The 8,109-nt window shown below is 37.1% G+C and overlaps 1 long non-coding RNA gene across 4 annotated transcripts in view; it reads left to right on the top strand.

Annotated features, from left to right (window-relative positions):
* The first annotated feature begins 100 nt into the window (after positions 1–100).
* The window catches only part of LOC136263596 (uncharacterized), a 29,475-nt gene continuing 21,466 nt past the window's right edge, over positions 101–8,109 (top strand). Inside the window, exons 1-5 of one of the 4 annotated variants that reach the window (XR_010704723.1) lie at positions 101–149; positions 670–786; positions 902–979; positions 1,036–1,133; positions 2,116–2,407. This is a non-coding gene — a long non-coding RNA (uncharacterized lncRNA). Of the gene's footprint in view, positions 150–421; positions 787–901; positions 980–1,035; positions 1,134–2,115; positions 2,429–8,109 lie in introns of those variants that run through there. The other 3 variants (XR_010704726.1, XR_010704715.1, XR_010704712.1) reach the window with 3 other exon arrangements.

The following is an 8,109-nucleotide window of genomic DNA, read 5'->3' on the forward strand; positions in this document are numbered from 1 at the left end:
AAAGCAATGGGCATTAATTAGATTAAACCGTGTAGGTGATCTTTAATTAGAAAGACTGCCTTCACAAGTTATTTCGGGTAGGTAACAACAAGGAGATTCCCAATGCTGGCAGTTAGGATGTCAATTGTTAGATTGCACGGAAAGGTCAGGTGAGTTTATTAGATCGTATATTCTGTGCACGAGCCTATCACCTGAGTAATGTGAGGTTGGCCAGGGGTCTGCAGAGAAAAGCCAATAAAAATATGTATAGTACAACAACAAAAATGTAAGCATGTGAGTCCTTGGACAACTTGCAACTACAAAGAGGACCACGAATGGTAGGCATGGCAAGGAAAGGAAAAATAAACTACCATGTATAAGACAATATAAATAGCTACTTAACCTCTAATTTTTTAGTTAGTGTTCCACTCCCTACAATCCGTTGCCAGAAAATGTTTCTAGAAGCCAATATTATACTGGCAGGGCAGCATTGTCTAGACATTTCTTGGTGAAAGACTTTGATGTACTCAACCCAGGATGAACAAATTAAGCAGATTCTTGATTGTAGAAAGCTGGTAGTGGCCCAGTACTGATATCTCAATGTCTCATACTAATTAGGGATGTTAAGGCGGTCGAATTCAGCCAGCAACTGGAGATATTCAACTTTATTCTATTTCCTGTCTTGTGTAGCCTGAATATGCTGAGCAGAGTCAAGAGGGCAAGTTAACTCCAGCAGGGAGATAGATGGGCTCTACCTAACGCCACCTCTTATATGTCTACCATGTCGCTTTGGAGCATAATATCCAGGTACATGTGTACATTATTGCTTATAAGCATATGGAGAATGATTCACTTTAGCTGCACAATAAATGTGTGCATATGATGTGAGTTTCAGTAAAACTCTTTGTACTTTTATACACAGATGTGACATCTCCTGAGTTGATGGATCCAATCACTGATGTTATAAACACAACAACATAATGTAAATGTGTCATGGATGGTAAGTTATGCATGTCAGTTCTTTCTGTGTCCATTTATATACACATGTATATATAGCTGCAGGTTCTCACTACCAGCTAATGCACACTACACCATCACTGTGATGTCATCACATAGCGATGAACCTGATGGAGTTAGTAGCCAACTGACTATCAGTAAGTTGACTGGTATACTGTATTTTTCCAAGATCTTGCGGTGTACAAAGTGCAGGGATTTTTCTAGGGGGGAAGGGGGCATTTTGCCCCCCCCCCCTCCCCTCCTGAAAATGATTTTCCCCCCCTGAACTCTGCCTCAACCAGCCCAATGATGAAACAATGATAAATTGATTTGAAATCATAAAATTTAGTCGATGGCTAGCTAGCTACAATAAAACAAATTTAGCCTAATTTAAGTTCTGCCTCCCCCTCCCCCTCCCTCGATTTCTGAAAAAACTTGGATTGCCCCCCCCCCCCCCCCCCTGAATTTATTTTCTAGAAAAATCCCTGAAAGTGCCATGCACTAATGTGCACGCATACATGTGGAGTTAAACTGCGTGGTTATGCCGTATACAGATACTAATACTGTACTGTCAATAACTTGTGGCAGTCTTCTACTGTTCATTAATCATGCTGAACAGCATAATATGATGTGTGAAACCGAATCAGTCATACTCATGTGCCATCTGTTGGTATACAGGTGTAAATGATTCCATTTTTACACCTTGTTGACAAACTAATCTAATAGAGGTTCTAATAATCCAGGGGTCACTTAATTATGATTTAAGGTACAATGAAGCCTGTTGTTTTTCTGACATGATGAATTGTTCTCATAGAGATTAAATGTACATGCTCCAAAAAGGGACCAATATGCTTGTTCCCATTCACCTGAGCACTCTTTTCTTTTTATTTACACAAACCAGCTGCCCAGACATTTAGTAGTGCTGTGAAGTCCTTTAAATGCCACAACTTTTTATCAAAAAGCACTTTGATACAGGCAACTGAACAAGTGGGTCATGAGACTTCCAGTATGAAGCCATTGGGAGTGAACACATGACTGACTATATTAAAGTATTGTATATACCCACAATGCAAAGTGGTTTTGTTGAGGGATTCTGCTTAATCCGCTTTACATGTATTATTTAAACTGTTTAATTTTCAGCCACCTTAAAGCTGACAAAACCTCACCATCTACTGTTACTATTACTGTGTCGTCACATCAGCTACTGGGATTACAGGAGATGATCCATGTGAATATAATCTGTACCAGTTGTACTAGTTCTTAACCTGTTACTAAAGTGGGGGATAGTCTACTTGTTATATCAAACCTTATCAGTGAAGATTATGCTGCTGAAGTAACTGGTGTGGATAGTCAATAGTCAGTGTGAGAGATGATAGGATTGTGGAGATGGTGACTGTATCCAGTGGACTACTTGGATCACCAACAAACAACGGTATGTGTGTGACTGTTTATAGTGAGTCCAGTATTATAACAACATTTCAGTGTATGGCAAGGACACAATAGCTGGGTTTAGTGTAATCATCACCTATAATATTCTGAGTGTTCAATTAGAGTGTTTTGATTTTAACCCTTTGAGGCCGTAGGGGGCCGATTCGACCCTTGAAAATTTTGAAAACTTCACGGCACCATAACTTCTGCGTGCTTTAGGCTATTACAATGGGGTCATGTTTAACAGATTGCTTGATGAATGGGGACTCCAGTGATGTATAGTTTTAAGCCAAAAGTCAACAAGGAAGTCATAAAGAACATCGTGTATAACAAGACGCCGTTTTATAAACACGCGTAATTTCTTCTTCGAAATAAACACGGCCATAACTTCCGCATACTTCAGTGTACAGATTTGGAATAAACGTCATGGGATTCGCCATGTGATTCTGCATAACATGGTTCTGAGGTTTTGATTATGGGAGTTACCATCACCGAGATATGGACGCTTGCCGAATTGGTGTCAAAAATCACGATGTAGCATCTGGAAGAAAGGCTAAGGGTTGTATGGCGTGTTCCACTCCTATGATTCGCCTGATAATCGCTGTAGAGGTGAGCCATTGTATATAGATCGCCTTCATAAAGTTTCCTTGTGTCTAGGAAGAAGAGATTAGACCATACAGCAAATAATCTATTAATACCACAAACCGCAAATATTTTAAACACACTTTTCAGGTCTCAAAGGGTTAAATTAATTAAGTAGCTAACTAAATTGTATAGATCATCTTTCGTCTTACTATCAACTAGGTGATAGCGTTGATGAGTATGTGCAATCCACTGGAATAGTGAATGAGCATAATAGCACAAACCATACACTTTTCACTTTTGTAACTGGTGACATCCATCCATCTCCAGGCACCCACAACTGTCGTTCATGTATAGGCAGAGACATAAATTACATTGTAGGGGTTTTTCATGTCTATAATAATTCAACTTCACAATTCAAGTCTGACTAACAATTTACATACTAGCTTCTTCAGAAGCTGTAGTCATCGTGTACTGGAGTATGTTTACAGTGTGTATTATGAACACCTTGGGGCCGACTAATAATGTCTTGATCTTCCAGGTCATTTTAAGGATACTTTGGGACCATCACTAAGTGTCCAGATTAATGGGTTCCATTGTATATTTTTGTGACTGGTGACAAAACAGTTGATCTCCTGTCATGGATAAAATATAAAGTAATGAATATCACATAAACTTGGCATGTACTCTATGGAATAAAAACACTCTAATTGAACAGCCTCTTTTTGTTGCCCTTGAAAGAAATTAAATCCTTAATAGCTACAACATCTTGTTATTAACATGATGGCATCGTGTGATCAGAAAAGCAAAATTATTTTTTTAGTACAAACCATACTCATAAAATTCTCAGTGTACAATTGGCATGTGTGCAACAATTAGGTCATCTTTTGTGATAAATTAAGTACAAGCCATGATTGTTATGGGTGTAATGTGTTAGTAAGATATTTCTTGTAACACTGACTATTGGGACCGACCAATATCTTGTGTAATACCAGGTGGTAGCCACTACATGCGTCTGTATACTACACACATACTATATGAAAATGTTTTAGACCAAACAAAGCTAATAGCCAAACAACACCAACAGGGCATGAATTATTAACCCTCACAAATATTGAGGCTACACTGTACTTGTTTACCTGGTTAACAATAGATGCTGTCATTGTTGTACATTTCATTATAGGTGTACCCAGTAGTTGGCTAGTTGCAGTGTGATGGTACTGATTCAGTAATATGTTACTATAACATAATATGTTATAGTAACATATTACTGTACTGTTGAATTGATTATGGATATAAAATGAATGTATTTAACGGTAAACTTTCTGTTAGTAACATGATATGTGTATGAGATCTGATCAGTGACCGTCAAACTCTTACTTGAATATAATGTGATTGTTCTGTTAGAGTATTATCTGCTTATAAAATATGTATGTATGTCAATCTTACAAGAGCTTATTATCCTCCTCACAAAAATAGTGTGATCAGTTGTAGTATACTACAGCAAAATACTAATTTATTGTCTGGTGTGAGATTAACATTTAAACTGTCAAATAGAGCAGTCAGCTTGAGCAGAGTGTTCATAATACTTAGCTTGTTTTTGTAGGCACACCTGATAGATAAAAGCATTGACTATATGTTACTACTCCTGCTACCAACAAGTGTAATGAGCTCATTGCAATAAGCTCCTTAAAACTTCTGTGATACCACTATAAGACGTTTTGATTAGTTTGACAAGCTCTTGATTGCATTAAGTACCTTAAAATATGTTGTAATAGTGATGGCTGGTTACTGAGTGTGTTTCAAAAGGATATCAGAGTCATCTTAAGCTATTAGAAGCATAGTAGTTATTCTACTAATATTTCTAACTGAATAGTGTAGCTTGCCATATACATGCTAGTACTTGTACAGGCACACCATCCACATGTGTGCTCCAGTACATACTGACCTGCTTCGTGTATTTTTACAAAAATTGTTTATTATTCAGTTGTTCTTGTCTGTGTGAACATGTTTTAGATGAGTAGCCATGTGCAAGATTTGGTCTGTTTATTTTACAATGCATAATAATTCACAGTGCTCGGCTAATGCACAGTCATGTTGATTATAGTCGAATAACGTACTGATATAACCTACCAAATCAGCTAATGCTGACACAACTGACAAATGTGTGCACATGTCTCAAGAATGATGAATGAGGTGTTGCTACAGCGGTTTCAGCACTTCTTGCAATTCGAAGGAGTGGTTGTGTACACATGTGCGTTTTATAGGCAATGTATCTGGAGGTGGTGGGTACTCAAATCAGGCCTCAGGATTCTGTATATACACTATGATTTCATTGTCAGAGATGTTAGTGCAGGCTATTTCCCTCCAAGAACAGTCAATTATAGCACACCCACATGAGCAATCACACTACGCCTTTCCTATCAAAAATTGCTAGAAGTGCTGAAACTGCTGTACTGTTGGAATTCACTAAAATCAAGCCTACTTGTTGGGGGAGATTTTTGACCAGAGACAGCAAGTTTATTATTTAGTGTTATAACAACCAACTTAATGACACATAGCTAAATATAGTCATAACATGGTTAAACTCAAATATGTTAACCATGATGTCACACACCACAACAATAGAAGACCACAGGTGGCAGATGTTTACCACTGTTCACTAATAGTAGTTATAGTCCTAACAGATGGTAGTGTTCATATGGTTTCTTGCTCTGATGTGAATCATGTGTGTATGTGTTAAAATTCCCCAACATTGACTAGGCTTCAACATTCACATACATGGAGACCTTTGTACACTAATGCTCTCCACTGTGCAGCTTTCTGTACTAGCATTTCTGGAGTTCTGTAAATCTAGGGTCAACAGTTACCTTGATTCCACTTTGGCTTTGCTGGAGCAGCTTATGTGGACTCAGTGAGACCATTTAGGCTGGATGCTTTCCGGGACTATAACAAGTGCAGAGAGTCTTTGCCTATGAGAACTGGTCCAGCTCCAATGGCCTTAAAATGATACTATTTTGCAAATTTGGTAGCATTTATTGTTGGAGATGCCTGATAGTGTGTATGTACTGAAATAAAATTTTTGACTTTGGAAAAACCCCCTCTGATGCTAATCCTGTTACACTTGTGAATCAACTTCAAACGCATCACATGCTATAATTATAATATAGTCAACTTGATAATATAAAAATAATCCAGTACACAGTAGAATAATATATAATGAAAAGTTAATGCAATAATAAGTTGTTCGTTGTATAAAATAATCTTGTTTTACTTCAGCTTCAATACAATATAGATGTAGCATTGTTACAGTGAAACCTCTTGGCCAGTATGTACATTTGTTTACTACATAAGATCATTTCTTCTATCTGAGAGCACACTGGTAGTACCACCAGGGACACAGGCCAGAAGATAAAAGTGGGGTCCTTACAGTACGAAAGGTATACCAAATACATTTTTACTGGGACCACAAATAGGCTAAGCTTTAGTCCCCCCAGTAGGCAACCTTGAACACTGGTACCACTCTCATATGGTGAGTAGCTGTTCAGAGCAAATATACATCTACCAGCGTGGCAGATATTTGCACAGCTGTAGATTCTAGAGTGCACTGTTACTTCCTTAAGAGCCCAAGAACTATGGTACATAGTCAATTTAGTGAACAAAGACTAAAGATATAGTCTTACTACTATGTTAGATCTTGCATGAAAAGCATACCATATTGTATAGCCTAAATATTTTTAGGGGCAAATTTTTTGAGGTTGAGCAATGTCGCTAATAATATTTTTTTGTGGATTTGCAAGCTCTCCAAATGTGATAGACTATATAGAGGTCTAAATATTTCAAGGTTAAAATTTTCACTGCTAACTCCCAAAAATGCAAAATCAGCAAAAAAAATTCCCCCCCCCCCTCTAAATATTTAGGCTATATGGTATAATCTTTTAACAAAGGAACACCTTTCCAATCTGCATTCCGTGTTTACAACATCCCTTTAAATTTTTCCCTCAAGGACAACAGCTAGCTGTTGAAGATGATTAATCATGACCTAGCTGAGTGGTGTAGGTACTAAGTGTACCACCGCAGTTACATCCACTGCGTTCGTTGATGGTCTTGCCATGTTTATTAATAACTTACAGTAGATTACAAGACAATTGTCAGTTAAAATTCCTTTCGTTCGTGATATAACATGAAAAACAGCCAATCAGTACTTTGTAAGGTCTGGCTGCTTATTATTGGTTGGTTTTCATGTGGATACTATAATTCCCTTTCAGAATTTTTTGTATGACTGACAACCGACGTGTATATGTGCATACTTATGGGGTGGGGTGGGTAGTGTTGCTGTGCTTTTCATATGTAACATTTCTTGTGGATTGTTACATAGTTATACTTTTAAGACAACTAATATAACTGAGGTAGATATGATGTTGGTATAGCTATACGTATGACCTTCACTACTATATCACTTATATGCATACGTAGTTCCATCACTTGATCATGATAAGTTCATAGTGTGATCAATCTATGATCTAATTGGTTAGACAAACACCAGAGTGTAATCGTTACCAAACATATCATGTTTATGCATGTCACAGGATGTTTTGGTGTAGTATAACAAGTATGTGTGATTTATATTGAAACCACTAAAATATACTTGCAAATTGCATGGATGTGACTATATATAGTGTATTATGTATATATTATCATGCATGACGTGTTGATTAGGATAATGTCACTGATGTATACATTGTATAGCTATAGCACAACAAAATTGCTAATGGAAAAAAAAATTAATGATAGATAAAATACTGGCAAAAAAAATCCGATCATACTGGTGGGAGATCTACTAGATTATATTCAGTATAATACTATGACTAAGAGTACATGTACTCTTGATATAATGTATCATGCAGAACTACACTGTCCACAATAATTAACCTGAAGCTTATCTCATGATAGTTCCATACCATAAAATGTACATGCGAACATATTAATTTACTAGGTGGAATCCTTTATACACACTGCATAGCTAAATTGATGGTATGATACTTCTATTCATTTAATATGATCATCATACTTCAGATCTAGAAGTATGTAAGTGATACCAGTCATACCACAGGGTCGGATCGA

The sequence above is a fragment of the Dysidea avara genome, chromosome 1 (assembly GCF_963678975.1).
Source record: "Dysidea avara chromosome 1, odDysAvar1.4, whole genome shotgun sequence".
Lineage (NCBI taxonomy): Eukaryota > Metazoa > Porifera > Demospongiae > Dictyoceratida > Dysideidae > Dysidea > Dysidea avara.